Source organism: Strigops habroptila, chromosome 2, assembly GCF_004027225.2.
Source record: "Strigops habroptila isolate Jane chromosome 2, bStrHab1.2.pri, whole genome shotgun sequence".
Lineage (NCBI taxonomy): Eukaryota > Metazoa > Chordata > Aves > Psittaciformes > Psittacidae > Strigops > Strigops habroptila.
The window spans coordinates 38926821-38949711 of record NC_044278.2 but is presented as its reverse complement, the minus strand read 5'-3'; the positions used below and the strand labels follow the sequence as shown (position 1 = coordinate 38949711).

General features: G+C 35.4%; 1 protein-coding gene across 15 annotated transcripts in view; it reads right to left on the bottom strand.

The window, feature by feature from the left end:
• The window catches only part of DMD (dystrophin), a 1118883-nt gene that overhangs the window by 552429 nt on the left and 543563 nt on the right, over positions 1-22891 (bottom strand). Inside the window, exon 1 of one of the 15 annotated variants that reach the window (XM_030475720.1) lies at positions 4871-5013. The exons of the other annotated variants lie outside the window; for them this stretch is intronic. The gene's annotated coding sequence lies outside the window, so the exon portion shown is untranslated. Of the gene's footprint in view, positions 1-4870; positions 5014-22891 lie in introns of those variants that run through there. 15 annotated transcript variants of the gene reach the window in all.

Below are 22891 nucleotides of genomic sequence, written 5' to 3'. Positions count from 1 at the left end.
GTGTCTTATGTTTAAAAGAGCCACCTAATACAGATTGATTAATGATATTTGGGTTTTTTTCAATCTCTTTTAAACAAAGTTTTAGCTAAATCTCTCATGGGAAGGAAGGAAGATTTCAGTGGCTTATGGTTTGGGGTGTGGATTTGTTGGTTTTCCTCTGAAAATCATTAGAACTGATGAACCTGAAAAAAGTTGTGCCTAAAAGTGGTTCTAGTCTTGCCACAACCTGTTATTACCAGGCAGAAATAATCAAGCAGCTACTAAGCTAAAATACTTAAAGAACCAAACCAAACCAAAAAATCCAAAACCCACAAAACAAACAACAACAACAAAAAGGAGATAGACAATGAGACTGTTAGTATGAAAAAGAAATATTCTTTGAATAATCAATACAACAATGTAAAAAATGCTATTATGCAAGATATAAAACTGTATGATAATACATATCTGTAGTGGGTTGACCCTGGGTGGACACCAGATGCCCACCAAAGCTGCTCTGTCACTCCCCCCCTCAACTGGACAGGGAAGAGAAAATGTAAAAGGCTCATGAGTCCAGATAAGGAGAGGGAGATCTCTTGCCCATGACAGTAATTGGTGAAATGAATTCAACTTGGGGGAAATTAATTTAATTTATTATCAATCTAATCAGAGTAGGGTAATGAGAAATAAAACCAAATCTTAAAACCCCTTCCCCCCACCCCTCCATTCTTCCTGGGCTTAACTTTACTCCTGATTTACTCTACCTCCTCCCCTCCCATCAGTACAGGCAGATGGGAAATGGGGGTCATGGTCAGTCCATCACACGTTTTCTCTGCCGCTCATTCCTCCTCAGGGGCTGACTCCTCACACTCTTTCCCTGCTCCAGCATGGGGTCCCTCTGATGGGAGACAGTCTTCCACAAACTTCACCAACCCGAGTCCTTCCCACGGGCTGCAGTTCTTCATGAACTGCTCCATCATGGGTCCCTTCCACAGGGTGCAGTCCTTCAGGAACAGGCTGCTCCAGTGTGGGTCCCTGCCATGGGGTCACAAATGCTGCCAGCAAATCTGCTCCAGCATGGGCTCCTACCTCCACGGGGCCACAGGTCCTGCCAGTAGCCAGCTCCAGCGTGGGCTTCCCACGGTATCACAGCCTCCTTCAGGCATTCACTTGTCCCGGCATGGGGACCTCCATGGGCTGCAGGTGTATATCTACTCCAGCGTGGACCTCCATGGGCTGCAGAGGGACAGCCTGCCTCACCACAGTCTGCACCATGGGCTGCAGGGGAAACTCTGCTCCAGTGCCTGGATCACCTCCTCCCTTCCTTCCTCACTGACGTGGGTGTGTGCAGAGTTGTTACTCTCACATATTCTCACTCCTTTCTCTTGGCTTCTGTTGCACAGCCTTTCTTTTCCCCCCATCTTAACTATGTTATCCCAGAGGCACTACCACTGTCACTGATGGGCTCGGCCTTGGACAGTGGTGGGTTTGTCTTGGATCCATCTGGCACTGGCTCTGTTGGACACAGGGGAAGCTTCTGGCAGCTTCCGCAGAAGCCAGCCCTATAGCCCCCTGCTACCAAAATCTTGCCACACAAACCCAATACAATATGTTTAACAAAAATTATGCTATTCAATACCTGGTAAGAGTGTTAGGCTAAACCCATGTCACTTTACTATGCCCAAATTCTACCTGCCTAGGAGCTGCAGTGTGACGCTGTCAGACAGTAATCTAAATCCATTCCCCAAATCCCACAAATACACCATTAAAAAGTTGCCTGTGATACACACCAGGTAATATATTTCCCATCTCACTCTTAGCTCCTTAGAAGGGAACATCCTGAGACCTAATTATTCAATGTTTGTCCAAATCTTTAGAACCATTAGACAATGGGGTCAGGGCAGTGGGAGATGCAATGCTCCTGGTGAGCAGCTTCGTTGCTGGACAGTTCCCCAGCCTTGCTAGAAACAGCACTACCAGGAGAGATTTACCAGGCTAGTAGTGGTACCCAGGCCTTTTGCCATTTCACCTTTCAGAGGCAATCTATTTTAAATAATTAATAGATACAGTTATATTCTTTTCCTTATTGAGGAAAAAAAAACAAAAAACAAAAAACAACAAACCAAACACTTGATCTTTATCTACTTTTGTAGAGCAGGAAGGAAGTACTGAATCTCCTCAGCAATTCATGAAGACTGGTAATGTAAATGAAATGCACTGTCTACAGGCAACATCTGTGTCTTCTTTCATGCTTATTTTTGGTAAAAATTACTATTTTCATGTGTAAGCAAGGTATAATCTCTTCTCTATCTCTCTTATTTGATAGTTTTCTGAGCTCCTTGAAAGCAGACAAAAATTTGCTACATAATTACTCAAATGTCAAAAATCTGAATTATGAACTTACAAGAGAGTTTAAAATTACTGGCAGTTGTGACTGAATGAAATATATATTTTAGTGTTTTTCAGATTTAAATTGATGTGTAGTCCTGAAACTGTCCTATAAGTCAAACGACAGATTGGAGACATGGAATTGACTGCAAAATCAACATTTCAGTGCAGTTTCAGTAAATGCTAACAAGAATATTTTCAGAAAGGTGCAAATACATACATATGCGCTCACAGAGAAATTATATATAGGCATTTTAAAGATGCCATTGTGTATTTCAAATATCTATTAAAAAACTAGCATCTGATGAAGATTACCTTTACATGCTCTGTGATTAAACACAATGCTTATATGCTTATGTATGGATATCCACATGGAAATAAATATATATAGAGATGGATATATTAATCTTTCTGTCCATGTAGAGACTGACAATTATATAATAATATTTAAAAGAAAGTCAGAGGATAAAAATGGAGTATTCTAGTACCATGCTATCTAACTTGACAGTATACAGCTAAATGGAAAACAGTGCAAGCAGATTGCTATAGACATTCCTCTAAAATCCTTTTTCTTGAGCCTAGGCTCTAGCTTTCATAATTTGTTTACTAAAATGTTATGTTTAAGATTTAAAATTATCTTGGCAACTTTTCTGTGTTGTGCCTTCACTTACAAGGTTATTTTTACATACCTTTATCCTGAGGAACACTTGTTATAATCTGTCTGCATATACTTTAAGCTAAATAATTTACCACCTAACAGTTTGTTTTCTGAACTTTTATAAGGAAGAGGACAAATATCCATCATGAGGAATGCAAAGCACTCCCTCACAAGACCAAAGCAACAGTGCATGAAATTGAACTCAAAAAGAGCCTCCATTCTGTGTGACTTCTTGGCTGACACAATTCAGATATTTATAGCTTTACGAATATGCCACTGGAGAAGAACTTGAAGCTTTTTCTAGCTAGGAAGGATTAATGAACATGTGCACCTGGTAATTACAGCACTCCATCTTTCTCAAAGCCCTCACATTGCCTCAATGGCAGAAACTGTAATGAAAAACCATTGAAAATATCAATCTGCAATTCCACAAGTCATTTAAATATTAAAATGTATAATCTCTTTTCAGACTTTCTATGAACTATGCTAACAGTGGTATGCAAAAAATCATGCATATATATTTTCTGCTTCATGTTATTACCTGGCATACCTTATTTAAAATGTAAAACTCATCTGACATGAATTCAGGCTTTAACTTACTCTAGACTCAAAAAGTGCAAGGGAATGACTATCAAATACTTCCTTAAGTAACAGCAGAAAGAAATAACAGCCTGGGTTACATGCAATTCTAAGACATAAATTCCACAATATGTTTCAAAAGAAAAATTTTACTAAAAAATAAACATTTAAAGAGTTGGGAAAAACATTATGTACTTTTTTTTTCTTAAAAGGGTTTTCAGAGTTATTGTCAGGTGGAAACTTTTCAAGAAGTATGCATGCTACCACAAACGTTTGTCTAATATGCATGCTACTTGAAACCTAGAGGAGTGGGGGTGCTCTTTGTTAAATACTACCTAGATTAACTTGGAAAACACTATGCACTTCGTATTGGATTTTGAGATTAAAAAATACTGAAAAAATACTTGGAAAATATTGCAAACACAGAAAACTCACTTCATCATCAAACTAGTAAAAATTCAAATAGTCTATGAGCATTAATATTAGAATTTTCTTGTGTTATTCTGACATTTGATATACCATTAACCTGAAGCAGATAAGATACGTAAGTGAATGAAGCGGACCACCCAAAAGTAAAAACATCATTATTAATACAGGTTATTTTAAGCAAAAAGCCTGAACTGCCTTACAAGTAAAATTAAATTTTAAAAAACATGTTAGTGATGCGCTTAGCTATTACAACACTTGAATGGGAAGTCAATCATAACCTGAATGCACAGACATCTATATGGCTCTAAAAGTAGTCCTTTAAAGGATATTTAAGCACAGTACAAGATCCGAGCATTAAAAATGGCCTTTTATTGTCAAAACATAGTGTTCCTTGGCGGGTTATTGAAAAAGAAAAGACTCCAATAGAGAAAGGCAAGCATGAAATGCTCTCTCTGGAGTATTCAACCAAACTGACTGCAATAAGGGGGCTTCAAAAAGGAGCAAGACAAGAGATGTTCAAAGCACCTTGAAGCTTTGGGCTGCTGGCCTCTATTGCTGGTTTTAATACAGTTAGGTTTAACTTGCGAGTGGATAAATAATTGACAGAGATATTTTCCGAAAGCTTTGATCACCACACCATTTGTCACAACCTCTGAAGTAGTCATTGTAATAACACTTAATCTGGGGCTTCTTATTTCAAATACAAAAGCATCCCCTCCCACCTATTGCTCAGAGACTCCTGCATCAGGAGGCTCAAGATGCAGCCCGCACAGCGCCGACAGCCGCGCTTTCCGCCGGCAGATTCCTCCTCCAGCACGCCAGTTTTCGCTCCCTTACCTCTAAAAGGCTGTCCAAAACCTGCCGAGTTCCCCGCGAGGGTTTTAGTTCAGAGCATCCAGCAATGCAGCCACACAAAGCTTTGCCATTGCGAGTGTGAAGAGAAAGAGCTGCCGGGATGCTGGATGGCACATCAGCCAACTTTGTGTGTATCCGCGGCTCCCTGGAAAAGCTGGGCTGAAATCCCGCTCGCTTGCGGATCGGATTCAACAGCACGCAGTCACAGTGCGAGCGAGAAAAGATTTCAAAGGGAAAGGAGGAGAGGGATAAGAGAGAAAAAGGAAAATTCTTGCCCGAGTTGGATAAATCTTGCCTGTGAAATGTAAACTGGTTCTCTGAGTCTGACAAATACTTGCGAAACTACTCTTCTATCATGTTTAGATTGCATTATATACCACAGCAGACCATCCGTTTAGCAGCTGATATTTCAATATAAAACGTGTTAACTGTTTGCTAATATGATTTATTAGCTAAATTTAGCAAATACTATTTGCTAAATATAGTTAACTATATTTACTAATATATTATGGAATAACATAAGCATTTCAGCCCTCGTGTTATAACCATGTAAAGAAAATGTAATATGTGAATAAAATTAAGTACAGATCTAGTTAGGCTTCAATTTTACTAATTTTCTATGGATTTATATTTTTACTATTATATTTCTATGGATTATATTCGTACTAGTTTAAACTAACTAAAAAAGGTTTCCTTCCTTCCCTGTTACATACAGATAGTGATGTTCCCATATAACAGTGTGGACTGTTTCACCTGCACTACTTATTGAGTCCTTGTAGAAAATCTACATTTAACACCAAATCCTGGCTTTACACGTTTCATGCTATATTCAGCCTAGAATGAATCAGAGTTTGTTGAGGCACTATTGGGCATATTACACCATGATAAGGCTTTAAATATTCTACATCAGAACACTGCTTACGCTATTTTCATGAATCTGTCTAAAATGGAACATTTTCATCTGTTATAGCTAGTGTTGTACACATGATATACAATATCAAGTTTAGTCTATGTATCTATTAAGGTCAGCTTTTTTCCACGAATTTGGCCACTGCAATTTTAAGAGTAATGCTGAAGAATATAATATTTTTTTTTTTTCCTCAAACCATAGTAGCGTACAAATTTATTTCCGCTCGCTGACAATGAAAATACCATTTTCTAGTGGCTCTACTGTTTGGCACTGGAACAGCAATTTGAGGTTAGAAGCAGAAGTAAAAGTGCCAGAAAGACAAGAGGCCAGATGTGCCATAGAGGTGATGACCTCATTTGGCAAGAAATGCACTTTGGATATATAGTTTAAATAACACGGTTTACTTCAAGCAGTACCTATTTTTAGTGAGGTTGGGTGAGGAGGAACACCTCTTAACACCTCCAACGCCTTAGGCTACATAATAAGACACATAATAAAGGACAAGCATGGAAAAAGGACCACCAAACTAAAAAGAATGGCAACTTTCACAACTTTGTATCTAGTCAGTGTATTTTTTTTTCTTCACAAACATTTTATCTGCCTAAATGATAAGGAGTTCACATTCCAAATTTCATTACCAGTTATGAGGCATTAAATTGGCCTGTATAGGTTTTTTGGCTCCTATTGACCTCATCAAACAGCTGTGATTTCTAAGCAATCAGTCTCTAATGAGTTTAGAAACAATAAACAGAAGTTAAAATGCCATATGTATTTCATTTATCTTAAAAAAAAAAAAATAACTCTCTTACATGTACATCTTGAAAATTTTAAGTTTAATACATACGAAATGGTCTTTGGTTTTGCATTTTCTGCTAATGCATGGAGGAATCATCCTCTAGAGATTGAAAAGGAAAAACAATACTTATGCTCTGCCTCTGTCTTTTTAATATAGTTAGTGCCTTATCAGCACTCAAACACAATCCTGTGAGCAGCTCTGGAAAACTATCTAGAATGCTCAAATACTTCAGCTCTCTTTCAGTCTTGTCTCATTTTCTTGTCTTATAATGCAAGCACCTGTAATGTACTGAAAACTATATTGCAAATTTTAAAACCAGGTGAAATCTGAGCACCTAGTGAAAAGAACGTCTTGGAGAAATAGCTGAAATGCACAATGTAGCTGTGAATTAGAGGAAAAAATAATTTGCCATACACCTATCACAAGTAAATATCTTTAAAGCTTACAATACTGATCGCATATTTTTTCTTAAAGAAGCAGACTTTTGTCAGTACTTGTTAATATCAGTTAAGATTACAAAAATAAAAAAGTTATATTAAATACTTGTATGTATTAATTGACAGTTAGAATATAGGCTCATTGAAAGGGTTGTGAACAGAAGATAATTATCAGCTGCAAGTTCAGCGATTAAAGTATTTATCTTTTAAGGGATGTTCATTCATCATCTTTCCTGTTCACAAAACCCACTGAAAACAAACCAGCCCAACAGTTTAAATGGTTTGTTTGTTTATGTTTCATGACTCTTTAAGTAAGCAGGAATCCAGATAACCTTTTGGCAAAGAATTCCTTATGTAGCTCTTCTAGTACAACAGTACTATTTCAGGAGGCATATTGGCACATACATTTCTTACTACTTATGTGCACTTAGCAGTCCATTTTGTGTCCTACGCAAAAATATTGCATGCACATAATAAATATGCATTCGTAGTTCCTTTTGCCTGTAGCATACAAGGACCAAATGTAAAGCAACTTCCTTGCAAAAAGATTCACGCACTTCTCCCAATTTTGGTTTATGCCATATCCTAAAATAGTTTTACTTTCATCGCTGACATATTGCAGCCTTTCAGCAGAGGATAAAAGCTAACACATCCACAACTCCCCAATCAAACACAGTTCTTTAACAAAGCCAAAGAACCAGACCCGGGGGGGGTGGGGGGGGGGGTGCAGGAAAAAAAAAAAATCACTAAACTGACTCTGTCGATTGCAGCTATCAGGAAGTTACACAGAAATGAAATGGTTTCTAAATTGTCTAAGCTTAAGTATGTGGAGAACAAAACATTGATTTAGCAAATGAATAGGAATTAAACAGAGACACATGGCTGTGTCTTCCCTGAGCTCTCCTACAACAGACAAGTGCCTGCATATTTAAACAGCTGTAGATAATCCACAGCAAATTCTAGATAATGTAGAAAACATCTCATTTGGACGTGAAAAAAAGCATACATCAGTGTAGAAGGTCCATACCAGAGAGCTTTGCCACCAGCCAACACCCATAAGTTTCCTCAGTGCTCTCAGATCATTTAGAATAACTCTGCAACTAAGGTACAACTGATCTTGCATTGATTACTGACACTTCTGTTTGTGACCATATTGGAGATTATATTTTGCATGTCAGCACAAGTCTGTAATGCAATGGGTAGCCAAAAGCAGAAGAATTCAGGAAAAATCTAGGAAAAAGAGTGGCGTAAGTTAGAGGCAGTGAATGTTACTAAATGAGGCTGCCAGATCTATCAGCTTTGAAAATTTTGATTCACTGTCCTGATGAACCTGACAGGATTTGCTCAGGCAGGTATCATAATAGAAATGCAGAAGAAAAAATAATTTCAGCAGCATTGAAAGGACTGTATCTCAAAGACAGCATTCATTCTTTGCAAAACCAGCACAGAAGTACAAGGCAGACAGAAGGGGCACTTCATAGGTATTATTTTCGTCTATGTTATTTGCAGGACATATTTAAGACCTCACAGGTAAAGGAGACATAGATGGGTAGATGATCCCCAAAGGCTCCTCTCTAATTCTCTATTCTTACTGCTAAAGATACTACCATTTTGGCTATAAGGTGCTCTTGTCATTACTTAAGTTGGCCAGAGGTTTTTGAAAATAGAAATTAAGGACATCAGATACAAGATTTTATATATGTGAATACATTTTTAGAGAAAGATTTATTAGAAGATGGTAATTTACCATGACAATAATTGCTTTATTCTTATCATTCAACAAACATAAAAAAGCTTCATTTTTATCTTCAAATTATAATTTTCATTAATACATTTGAAAGAAAAATGTCAATAATAGTTTTGCTGATTAGTATTTTTAGACCAATTGCCATATGTGTCGAAGAAAATTACGAAGTGCATTCTAGGAAGGTTGTCAGCTACATTAAACATGCTGAATAGTTCCAGTAGCTCTAATATATAAATTTACATATATAATCTTAACACTGAAAAGCGCATTTTAAAACTAATATTTGATTTTGCTCTTTCTACATATCTTGTGATTCCATCCAAGATGAAATTTAGCATGAGAAATTGTTCTGTTATGAAACAGAGCATCACTTAGTGTGCACGCCAGTTAGAAAGATGAAATTATTCTACTTCAAAGAAATGCATGTTCTATTTAGACTTGTATTTTATCACATTGGGCTTGGATCTTAAATATTCATTTTGATTATGTATTATTTCACTGATTTATTCCCTCATTAATTCACTCCTATAGTAATGTGACCCATCTTCAATGGATATATTTAAGCTGTTACATACATCTTATCTCTTTGTGCTGCACCAAATTCCTCCATCAAAATAGTTAATTAAGAAAGAAAATCAAATTTCTCTTAATCTCACACTAAAGCATAATTTTTTCCTAGAAAAAAATACAACTTAATTATGAAAATGAATCCATGAATTATATGAAGACATGTGGATAATATTAGGCATGAGCATAGCAAATGAAAAGTCGACACAGTATTAATGTTTGATTTAATACATCAAAAGTGAAACAAGATTGTGTCTAGAGAGTTCACTGGTCATATCATCTGAGAGATATATATTACCCTAATGAGTGTCAATAAGAAGATAAAATGAAATACTTAATGGTTTGTAAGGTCTGTTTATTCTTTGTATTCATTTTGGTGTCTCAATCACAAAGGTAGCGTAGCATGAAGAGGCTCAGGATCTCCGAATTTTTTCTCCTTTTCAACAAGATTCTTTTGCTGAGACATAGGGCACAATCAGTTAGTCTGTTTATTCATGATTTTCAAAGAGTCTAAAGGAGTTAAGTTCTCTTATCTCAGTGGAATTGATGATCTTTTAGCCCCTTGCTTTCTCAGATGACTGAAAATCCTATGTCCTTTCCCCGATTATCCATCTATTGAAGAAAACATTAAATTTATTTATCTGGAGTTTCCAATATGAAAAATGTGCACACATAGCTGAAAGATGATGGAGATGTGAACATGATCGTAGGGAAACATAGAGTTAGATTCAGGAATAAGGCAGTGATGATTCAACAGCCTCCTAGCAGAATGTAAGTATCCTTTTTTTTACTACTGAAAAAAAGCAGTAAAAAAAATCATCTGCTTTTTTTCACTAGAAAAATGGAGGGGACTATAAGGCTTTCTCTTACAGTAAATACAGTGCCATTCAAATTACACTGAAGGCAAATTTCACACACACCCCCCTTCTTTTTTTTTCCCTGCTTTCTTCCTTGTAGTTCTTTTCTGACTCAGTCACCACCACCAAGATAGATAGAAAAAAGCATCTATAGAAACTCCACATTTTCAGGAGCAGAAAGTACTATCATATTTTATTTGTGCCATAGCTGTGGCCAGTGTGACAAGCTGGAACATTACAAGGATAGGGCATCAGTGAAAACTGGTATTTCATATCACAAAATAAAAAATTGTTACACAAAAGACAGCCCATGCTTAATAACTCTCCTTTCTGTTTTCAGTCTACCTAACTTACAAATTGATAATAGAGAAATCCAGGCATGGCTAATACAAACTACTTTTTAATTATTTGAAAGTATCTATGATTGACAACAGCTTAATCTATCAATTAAAAAAACACTAACACTTCTGCTAAAGTGTCTGTAGTTATTCAATACAGTTCTTATAGTGTCCTGACTACTTTTTAGTTTCTGCATTTGGAATCTTTGCTGCCTCCTTCTAAAGAAATAAACATCAGCTACTTTTGTTGGGGTTTTTTTGTTTGTTTCTTAAAAAAAAAAATAAAAAATATTCTAGCAATTTATTAATAAATTCATTTGTTTTGTGATTATATGTCTTTATTACTTGTAATAGCTTGGAACTGGGCTTGAGAATATATATATAAAAATAAATAAAATAAAATAATCATATGTCATGATAGTATTATGAAGGTGAATAAAAAGAGATAGCATCTCAATTGAATAAATTAATTGTAACAGGCTTGAACAGAAATCATCATAGGGATAGAATACTGCCACAGTTTGGCTAGATTAATACAGTTGCAGGTAGCAGACAGTTTTATCCATCTTAGAAAAGCTGCAGAAGAGTCATTGAGCATCTTCAAGGTCAAAAGTAAACTTGACATTGTATTGCTTATACTGCAATGTCAGAAAATGATATATCACAGCTATAAATTTATTAGTGTGAATAAAACCTTATATGGTATTTGCATTTTGAAAGCAATATGAAAACATTAACTCCTTAATCCTCAAGACACTCTAGGAAGATTGTTAAGTACAATACAGTAGAAAAGGAGAAAATTAAATTCACAGTTATATAAAAATCCTATATAAAAACTGAATTAAATTAAACATTTTTCCCTGTTTCTTATGTATATGCAGTCCATAAGGACACACTGAAAAAACAGCAAAAGAAGAAACTGCATGGCTACATAAATTCCAAATGGCTTGGGATCTGCTATTATTGAAACTTTAGTCTTTTACATATGAAAGTAAGGGCACCAATGAAGACCATAAAATGAAATTTAAAATTGACTGATTATTCAGCTGAAGATCTATAGACCGAGATATTGTTTTTTCCTACCTTTCCTAATTATTTCCTAACATTATAAATGAGAGTTAGTTAGGAAGTTCATCCAATAAGGTTCATGAGACATTTCAGAAGATATAGTAGTAGTAGTATTTTACCCCACCCCATCTTCACTCCCTACCCCCAGTTTAAAAGACACAGCTATTTTTCTTAATTCTGCCTTACTTTCAACAGTAGGGGAGGGCTAGTCATGGTATTCCAGATCTATTTTACTCTAACTTTTCCATTGTCCTAGACAATGAGTGCCTTCCATTCTCCTGATGTCTTAGGTAAAATTAACACCAACACAAATACCTTGGTTATCCTGCCCTAGGATTTTACCTTAAGCTATCATTCGATATCTAAGACTACTAACACTACACTACTGACTGACAAGTCCTTATTTTCCACCGTCTACCTCCAACCCATCCTTATCCAGAACAGCAACTGCGTACCTTAAAAACAATTACCTATGCCTTTGTTACCCTAGCACAGTTTATTTCTAGCTAAATTGTGAAGATAATTCAAAAGTGGATAATCCAAAGTTTATGGGAAACGTAGCAATGGGATTTATTTAACATCTAACTTCTCACATCTACAGCACAGATCTCTATATCCAAGATAGTTATCTAAACTCTATAGCCAATAGAAGTAAATAGATACTTTTAGGGCACAACGTGTATCATGTTAATGTGGATATTTGTGGATATTTGAAATAGATCAGATGAATTTTGTCTCAGATGCACTTATTACTTTCCATTAGCTACAAACAGAGTTCGGAATCATCCCTTCTATACTGTAGAAATGTAAAGTTAACTGAGATGAATCTCACCTTATGTATCTATATTAAAATGAATGAAATTAATTCTTTGATTTCAGTATACTGGAATAGCTTTCCTCTTTTTATATATATATATTAAAGTTTCCCCATATAAACATTTAAAATTAATGTATTTTGATTCAGAGTATTTTGGAGATAGGGGGTTTATTGTTTACTCTAACAATTGTGTTCCTTGAATTTTGAGCACTGTCTTTTCCCTGAATATATACATGAGCGTTTTAGCTTCTAGACATGTTACACATTTTAGAATTTCCCAGAAAGTTTACCAGAAGTAAGTTACTGGAGTTAGTGGCATTCATGACCCTAAAAATAATTCTGAATGCCACAGTAATTTAGAAAGTCACTTTCATACTTTCACTTTGCAGCACACATCTAAAGCCAGACTAAAAAAAAATGGCTATCTTCAGTGGACTTTGACAGTAGACCTAGAGTACAACAGGTGCCACAAAGTTTTATGTTGTTTATTTTACAGAATACATCAATGGATTTGTGCATAAACAGTGAACAAAGGAGACACCTTTTATAAATTATAAATTTTATAAATTATGCAATAATACAATTGCTTTAAAAATTTAAAGTCAATAAAATAATTAATACTGAAATAGCAAACAGCAATTCAAATACTAAATGAAGGCAATCTGACCTATATCTAATGTTAGATATATATCATGAATAATCATCAATGGCATCCACCAAAGCAACAATTTTAATATTGAATCCTTTCAGTAAACAAAGACCCTATAAAGTATAAAGTCAGTAGTCATCTACTAGCTTTTTGAAACTATAGAATACTGAAAAAAGTTTTCGACAATGTAAAAAATTGTTGGAAAAGACAAAACTGGATTCATTTGGGAATACTAAAGAACTTTTATACCTTCCCCAACAGTACCTATCAGGAAACGCTGATGCAGACATCCCTTTAATGCAATGTAATCACAACTTATTAACTCTGCTCCAGTTAGATCAGAACTAGCTCCACATTACCAAAACCCACCAAGCAGCCATTTTGATCACATTACCTATAGTCACCATTTATTTTTGATAACCACAACATACTTTAAACCTTAGTAGATTAATATTTTCAAAATCTGCCAGATGTTTTTACAATGAATGCACCACATAGTAACTATCGTTTAATACCTTCTTAGAAGCAAAACTGTGAGTAATCTAAAGTCCATGTCAAGTATATATCAGGTGTAGCCAAGCTTCTTTCTTTACTGTAAATATAAATCTTATTGTCCTGAGCATAAAATGTAAGCATAAAGCTCTCTGACCTTAGTTTATCCAGTCAGGAGACCTGTTTTACATTTGAAACATACAGAAGGTTTCAACCAGTAAATATTACAGATCTCTAGTCTGGAGTGAAACAGATGTTTAAACTTTATGTTAAAAAATGTCTTAAATGGACGTGGGGGTTTTTTCTCTTTTTTCTTCCTCATCAGGGCACCTCAAATTAGATAAATATAACCAGGTTTATAAAACTAGAATGTTTCTTCCAGAACAACAACAAAAGAGAAAGTTTGTTTCTGTCCTCAAGTTTGGTTTGGATGAAACACTCACTAGGACTGACCCAGACCTGCTTAGTGGGAGGCCCATTCTTCTCAATACTAAGTATTAGAAAAAAGGTTAATAATGTGCGAAACAAATCAGGTTTCAGTGTCAGTTACTGCTGCAGATTAGGAAAACAAATGTTGTAAGGGAGCACTTCATATTGGTTTTTGTGATTTTCTTTTTTTTTTGTAAAGGGAGATTAAAAATACTTGCATGATGTCTTATGTCTTGCATACCCCTTGCTTAAGCATGTCAATGTCTTCATAGCATAGCCTTGAATACTGTGCTTTGATCATCTATTCCACATACAGTAAAGACCTCCCACAGAAAACTTATGAATCACTCATTTAAAAAGGATAGCTCCCACCAACCAGTAATAATAAAAAGTATTTGCTGACGTCCTACTTAGGGTCTATGATGGAAATAGAAAATCCAGCTTCAGCCACTCAAGCTCAAGCTGGATCTAACAAGCATAGATCTACATGAACTAGGGATATCTGAAAAGCCAAAGTTCAATTAATTGTACCTAACAATCAGACTGAGTGTACTGATCCATTTCACAAAGCGTTTGTGATTTTATGTCATAGGACTATTATGCAGGAAAACTATGGAAGAATCTTTGTCATGTTCAGATGGGAAAAGAGCAATTTTCAACTGACACGGTTAATCTAAGAAAGAATTCCTGGACACAAACCCACTTGTAATCCAATTTCTGCCTTGTCATTCAAGTCCTTATATTCCACACCCTTTTTGTAGGTAGTGCTAACTGAAGGATGCAGTTTTGCTTGTAACAGGAAAATCTCTCCCTCTCTGGGATTAGGTTGACCATGACCTATGCAACTATTAAAAAAAACCAAACCAAACCCTTTTATATGACAACATAACAACAGAGGAGTGATATTGAAAAAAATGCAATAATTGTCTCTATAGTACCAATTCCCTGAACAAACTGAAAACAAATTATTTTCATTACAAAAGCAGGAAAATTTACAAATTGACCTTTGTCATTCTGTCTGGGTAGGTTAGGCTGGGAAGTAAAAATAAAATAAAAATGTATTGCTGAGGTTTTTATATGCACACATAACTTTTGAAAACATCTTAGACTATGTTGCTTTTTGCACCCATAAAATTTGATGAAGATTAGGAAGTTACCACTTACTTTCACTGTATCATGGTTGCAACCACCCTCTGTAAATACTCTTCAAAATGAGACCATCTAAGTGGTAGCCATCATTCTTACTATCAACTTTCCTGGCAGTAGGTATCTGTGTTTGCATTAATTCCAAGATGCTTCAGGAACCATATTAATCTTGGCATTTTCTTTGGCTCTCTAAATAGATATCTAATGATAAATGTTGTCCACAGAGGAAAGGGGAATGTTTTTATTTTTTTTTTTTCTTAAGGTCAATAGCTTAGTAATAGCTTCCATCACTGAAGACTTACCCTATGAGCCTGTGAAACCAAGTTATAACAACCAAGGCTGGGGGGCGGGGGGGGGGGATGAAAAAGAAAAATCATAATTATCTATCTCTCAGGCTTTAGAATTGACTGAAGATGGAAATAACTGAAGACAGAGTCCTGCTTTGCTTAGCACTGATTATTTGAAACTGTAGTACAAGACATGCGGACTTACCCAGAATTAATGATTATTATTTCCTTTATACATGGCTGCTATGATTGTTGCAAGAGTTCCTGAAACCTTTGCAAAGAACCCTAATGGTATCCCTTCCAAAAATCCACAACTTATTTTTTCAAAGCTTCAGGTAACTCCTTTGTTCCAAAACTGCAAAATGGCAGTCATGGTACAAATAGATCTTTTCTAGGAGAACATAGAAAGACAAGATAAAAAAGCAAATCTGACAACGGACCTACTTACTCTAATGTTCACTCCCAAAGAGGTGTGTTTTCTTACCACATGTCACTAGCACATTGCAAAATCATGCTTGCCTTTCTGTTGAGCCTCACTTTTATGAAGTGTTAAGGTTTAAAATTACTTATATCATGCCTCAGCATAGTCTCAGCATTACTATTATAACTAGCAAACCATTTTCAAAAAGGTAAACAATACATCTAACCTTCACAGATAAAGCCCCCTAACTCTGAGTTCTACCTTTTATCTTATGATATTTTCTTCATAGGCCATGTGTTTCTTAAACTGAAAGGGACTACATCTGCACTACTGAGCATAATAATCCTCTGTGAAAGTACACGGATGAGTTGCAGGGAGAGACGACAGTTCATATTTTACTTTTGGTGCCTTGCTAGACACCATTAAATACTTTCATGCTCAGTGGTTGGACATAGGACGAAATCTCACAAAATTCTGGTCATCCTGTGAAGAATAGATTGTGGAGACTAGATTCCGAGACAAATTTCTGCCAAATAGAAATTTTATGTCTTCATCACTCATTTATGAGTGGATATCCTTATGAAGTTTAACCAAGCCAAGCGAAAGGTCCTACACCTGGGTCGGGGCAATCCCAGGCACTGCTACAGGTTGGGCAGAGAAGACATTCAGAGCAGCCCTGCAGAGAAGGACTTGGGGGTGGTGGTTGACGAGAAGCTTAACATGAGCCAGCAGTGTGCGCTTGCAGCCCAGAAAGCCAACTGTATCCTGGGCTGCATCAAAAGAAGCGTGACCAGCAGGTCAAAGGAGGTGATCCCGCCCCTCTACTCTGCTCTTGTGAGACCTCACTTGGAGTACTGCGTACAGTTCTGATGTCCTCAACATAAGAAGGACATGGAACTGTTGGAGCAAGTCCAGAGGAGGGCCACGAGCATGATCGGGGGCTGGAGCACTTGCTGTATGAAGACAGGTTGAGAGGGTTGGGGCTGTTCAGCCTGGAGAAGAGAAGGCTGCGTGGAGACCTCATAGCAGCCTTCCAGTATCTGAAGGGGGCCTACAAGGATGCTGGGGAGGGACTCTTCCTTAGGGATTGTAGTGGTAGGACAAGGGGTAATGGCTTCAAACTTAAACAGGGGAAGTTTAGATTAGATATAAGGAAGAAGTTCTTTACAGTGAGGGTGGTGAAGCACTGGAATGGGTTGCCCAGGGAGGTTGTGGATGCTCCATCCCTGGCGGTGTTCAAGGCCAGGCTGGACAGAGCCTTGGGCAACATGGTTTAGTGCGAGGTGTCCCTGTCCATGGCAGGGGAGTTGGAACTAGATGATCTTAAAGTCCTTTCCAACCCTTACTATTCTATGATTCTATGATATACTGAAACCTTATAAAAGAAGGCCTAGGTAGAAGAAAAAAATGAAACAAAATATGAGTGCTAAGAACCTATGTATACCGCCTGCACATACATTCGCATTCACTCAGAACTCTCCTATAACCATCTTCTGGAAGAATGAAGTAGAAGTGGTAGCAATGCGTGGCAAACAGCAACCAAAGGTGGAAACAGTAATTAGGCATAGTAACGCATTGCAGCAAATGGAAATGACAGCCCAATAGTTTTGGTAGCTTTTGCATTTGGCAGGAGATTTTTCTGCCTGTAATATCTAATTTAAACTAACATTCATGTCACCTTCAATTGCTTTAGGGTACATTTAATTAAAAAATTAAAGATTTTACTTGGGAGATTTTACTTGTCTCTTTCTTGATCTGGACTAAAAGTTCCAGAGAGGCTAGCTTTTTACTACAAGGAAAGGACTTGCATACTTAGGTCCTCTGTCAAAGATGCATTGTCCTAACTTTCAGAAAACAATTAGACATTCATGCACATGTTGAAACACACAAAACTTCCAGGAAAAAGTAAAAAATTTAAGCATAGAATATTGTTATAGTTTAAGAAACTATTTCCACATTGTCGTTGTTGTCATCGTCATCATCATAATCACCTGCAACATCATCATCTGTCTAAATTAATAGCATCTTAGCCTTGATTTCTGGCCTTTTCCACCATATTTTCTGCATAGTTTGGTGTCACATGATTTTGAGTCATATCTGAGTATGTCTCATATACATACTGTGTATCTTACACAGCTTTTGCTTCCAATATAGCTTTGTAAACTTTCTTCAAAGAATGATTTATGCAAGGTATAAAAAGTGCTACATTCGCATGTGAAAATTATACTACAGTATTGTTCTCCCAGGAGCCATAAACAGATCAGAGTCCAATTTGTGCTATTAAAAAAGAAATATGAACATCACTGGGACTTTTAATCACAATATGCTGGCTCTGAATTGAAGATCCATTTTGTATCACATCCCATTGGACTAACAAAAATCTGCTTGTTTACAGAAGTTAATTTAAAACTTTTAGCAGAATAAAAAGGATACTGAAAGTATTGTCTGGCTTTCAATCTAACTTGGTCTTATTTCAGACACAAGTCAATTGTATTGTGCTACATTTCAAAATTGATTGTTCAAAACCATAGTAACTATTAAATTTTTTGTGTGTGTCTTACAAGATTGTCAGGAAATACTCTTACATAACTGGGAATAATTTTATTCTGCAGAGTTTTCTGTGGATGTAGAGGAAAGAGTAAACTAAATTCTCACGTGGTCTTATTTCTCCATCAATGGCTTCAGTCTCCGGTCTGCACTTGTAAATTCACTTAATTGAAAGAGAAAAGCAGTGAAGCCACTAGAATTTAAATAAAAATCAGCACTGATTTTATTTAAATGGAATACCATTCAAAAAAATCTGACAAAAAAACATTCACCATATCATTCCATTTAACATAGAGAGGCTGTTGAGATTTTTCCAACAAATACAAAAACTTAAGATGGCATAAAATGCTGTAAAGAACCTCTAACCTCTCTGTATGATTTTTGGACTTCTAGGTAAGGCTTGAATAAAAAAGTTCTGGAGCAAAATTATAGTTAAATTAGGACTTTTGATGACTATAGAGAACAGGATAATCAGCTAGGAGGCAATGCTGTAGATTTCTAGATTATCCTCAAACATTTGATAAAGTACGGCAGGTGATTTTTGATTCACATTAGGATTGCATACATAGGAGTGACGTGGAAATACAGTATGGAGGGGAAGAGTTTGCCTCTAAGACAGGTATTGGTAATTGTTCTGAATGATTTTAATGATAATGTAGTAATAATTATTTTATTTTAAATCATGCTTATAGCTGAAGAGATGCTTTGGAAATAATTCCATGCAGAAAGGAAATGTTCCCAATCATCTGCGTTATGACCACATATTCACCCACATACCACATTCTATGCTGGAATATGCATATAAGTTACTATTTGCTAAACTCTAATTAGTGCTTGTCCTGATCTGTCATTGTTCAAAACTTGATATACTGGATGTATATATTCAGATATATGTGTGGAAATCACTGGTCTGCTTTCATGTCAGACACCTGAGATGTGAAGTTTTCACTGCTGTAACCACAGCTATTTGAATTTGTTTGAGTGCACAGGGCATCACTTGCCCTGGCTTTTCTTTGTTGCCAGAAAATTAAAATCTGTGTTATGCAAATCAATGGCAAGCAAAAGACTTTTATTTCAATTTCTAATATTGTGATTTTTCTGGTTTGTTACTTCTTAGACTCTTTCTTATACAAAATTCTTTCTTATACAAAACACTTCACTAGAAAAGGATAAAAGAGCAGCAAAATTTTAGAGATCTTAAGAAGATATTAGAAACTATAGATACGTAAAGATTTAAGAACTATATAGTACTGTACAAATAAAATCCAATAATCCATCTAATAATGGCACAATGACAGATTCAAGAGGGATTAACTGTAATAAAGTAAGAATAGTCAAAAGTGAGAATATTCAAAATTTGAAGTTTCATACTTACACTTAAACATATATTTTAGTGCTTTGATGTCAGGGTGTTTTTTTTATTTTTAACAATTGTGTAGCAGAATTTTTGAAATAATTACTTAATCTACTGTTATATTACTTCATCACTTGCTTAATGTGCCTAATTATTATGAAGCTATTATGATATGACAGTCTAGTAATACTCAAAATCACTACCTACCCCTGTTTATACAGTTTTTAAATTTGTACTGTCTTCATGAGATCAAGCATAGCTAACATGATTAATTTCTGCCATCATGATAAACTGTCTCTGAGGTCAATGGTCTTCAACAGAAGATTTTAGATCAACATTATGTAATAGCTGTTGATATTAACTTAAAAATAATTATATATAGCTTGTAATACTCCTGGGAGTATTATGAATAATACAAAGATAACATAAGCACATAGAATGAAATAAACCAAATTAATTAGAATTCTAAAATTCTAAACAAATTTGAATACCTTTCTCTCTATCACAGCAACTACTGCCAAAACAAAACAATAAAACAGTCTACACATCAGCTATTGTGAACGATTTTGTCAGGTCTACAATGCATAATAAAATAAAGTACCGTATGTTCTTGTATCATGCTCATTTTGATTTTAAAATGCAACTTAGAAAAAATTCAATGTTAAGGTAGAAACTAAAATTTCTAGACTTGTTACATTTTAACTGATGCCTTATTTTCTTCATCCAATGTTACTCATAAGGACAATTCAAAGACACAGCAATAAATTTTACCATACTGTGAGCTTTTAGAAAGAGAATTATGCTTATATTCTGAGCTTCTCTCTATAACAGTATTTCAGATTTGTATGTTGTTATTTGGTCTTTAGAGGAGTGTGAACAATTTTAGAACAGATGTAAGAAACATGAGATAGCATATGCATACATGCCTTTTACAAATATTCTGGTCATAAATAAACTTCAGAGAATGGGGAACATCCCATCATATTATAACATAGTTCAAAACCACTTTTTTTAATGGGATCATATTGAACATAACTTCACTTGCTGTCTTTCCATTAATTTTAAAATTTAACCTCAGCTTATATATTTACAATAACTACACTAAGCTTATCTTTTGCTTTCCTCCTGCTGCCTTATGCTCAATATAATCAGTCCTGCTGCCAGAAAGCATTTTTTTTTTTCTGAGATACCAATATGAGAGTCAAGTAGACTAGGATGCTTTTAAAAATTTGCAAATAAGCCAAACAGTCAAGAGATAATTACATTTTATTAAAGTTATTTTTATTCCTAAATGTGTTATTCTTCCCCCAGTCACTTACGGTATTACTGCAAATGATCCAACCACATAGGCAGGACAAGATACCTCATAAGTCATAATGTCTATCTGCCAAAATATAAGATGTATGCATTTTTTTAATTAGAGAGACTGGATTAAGGACCAAAGTTTTGTTCAAAGATTGTGTTCTGAAAATGCACTGTGGTTACCCTACAGGTTGTATCTGAAAACATCATGTTTTTAAAATGCATGAAGTCTGTTGAAAGCTGCCTAGAAACCAATCGACTGAAAAGAAACAAACATAAACCTGGTAAAAGCATTCAATATTATCACTAGATATTAGTTCTCTAATTTCCCAAGGCAAACAGGACTGTGACTTCCACCAAGCAATATCCATTGTTGTCACTGCTGCCCTCCCACCTTTCCTGATTTTTAAATGCATCCCATTTATTCTTTTAGATTTATCAAATGAATATGTGACAAGGAGGCTATTTGCTTTTAAAAATAACTTATCTGGGGAAATGAGGGTACAGCAATGTTCCTAACTTTTCATTTTCACCGTAGCGTACTTTAAATTTAATCTCAGTCCAGAATGATGTTCTAGTATCAAAATAATGTTAGTATTTATTAAACAGTCCTAACTTTGCCAATTTAAATTTTTGATGTTCTTCTTTGTTCCTCAAAACTTACACTGACATAAATGGGTGGCTTTTTTTAACTAAACATTGCCTTTACATTGACTGGTCTCCAAGGATTTCAGGAAATCTGATGGAACCTGAGAGAACTCAAAATCTGTATAAAACCTACTCTTACTTTAAATTGTATTGGGGGGGGGGGGGGGGGAAGAAGGAGGGGAAGTAAATCAGCCCTGAATACAGAATAAAGGTCTTAAAGATTTTGAAGATTAGGGGATAGATAATTGATGCATAGGACTCATCACTGGTTGAGAAATATAGATCAGTTAATAACCAAAGAGAAAACAAAGCAGGACATGCATCAGTACAGTAGAAAGTACAGTCTACCTCTGGGAATAAAGACTACAAAACTTGCTCACAGCCTTAAGGACTCATAATGGAAAACAACAATTCTGAAAAAGATCTGAAAACAAGATAAGAGTGGACAGAGGAAAGTGGGAAAGAATCAGTTATGCCTGGAGTTTTCATTGCGACACAGACAAAGGAGTTAGAAAATCTTTTGAAGGCTTATAAAGAAATGGGGAGGTTATTCTCTCTCTGTGTTTTGTTCAAATATAGCTGTCACTGAAATTCTGCACCTGTAGTACAGGAAAGATATTTTAAAAGATGGACAAAGTCAGGAATGCCAAGTCATCTGCAAAATCATTAGGTTTAGTCATACACTAAATGGTATTGCAAAATCTGTTAATTTCTGTAAGATATTAAGTAAAAAATTGACTATGAATATGTGAGGAAAAAAAAAAAAGGAAAAATTCAATTCTAGTATTTCCTGTAGCTTTTACAAATAAACTGGAATTCTACCACAGAAAAACATGGTAAACGAGATATAGTGTCAGCAGCACTTCAAATATAAATGAATATAAATAAAATAATTTACAAACATACAAATAATAATACAAACATAAATGAAATATAAATAAAAAATAAAATCCATTAGCTTTCAGTTTAATGTTTATTTATCAATACGAAACATTCAATATATTCTATGGAACTGCCTCTGTCATGATTTTGGGGATTCTAGAGAAACAAACAAAAAAAAAACACCAACAAAAAAATGTACTCCTTGTTAGATGATTCACTTTTATACTAAAATTATTATGAGGATGATAAATGTATTCTTCTAACTTAAAGCTTGCAGTAGACCACCATAAAGTCTTTTCTTTTATTAGT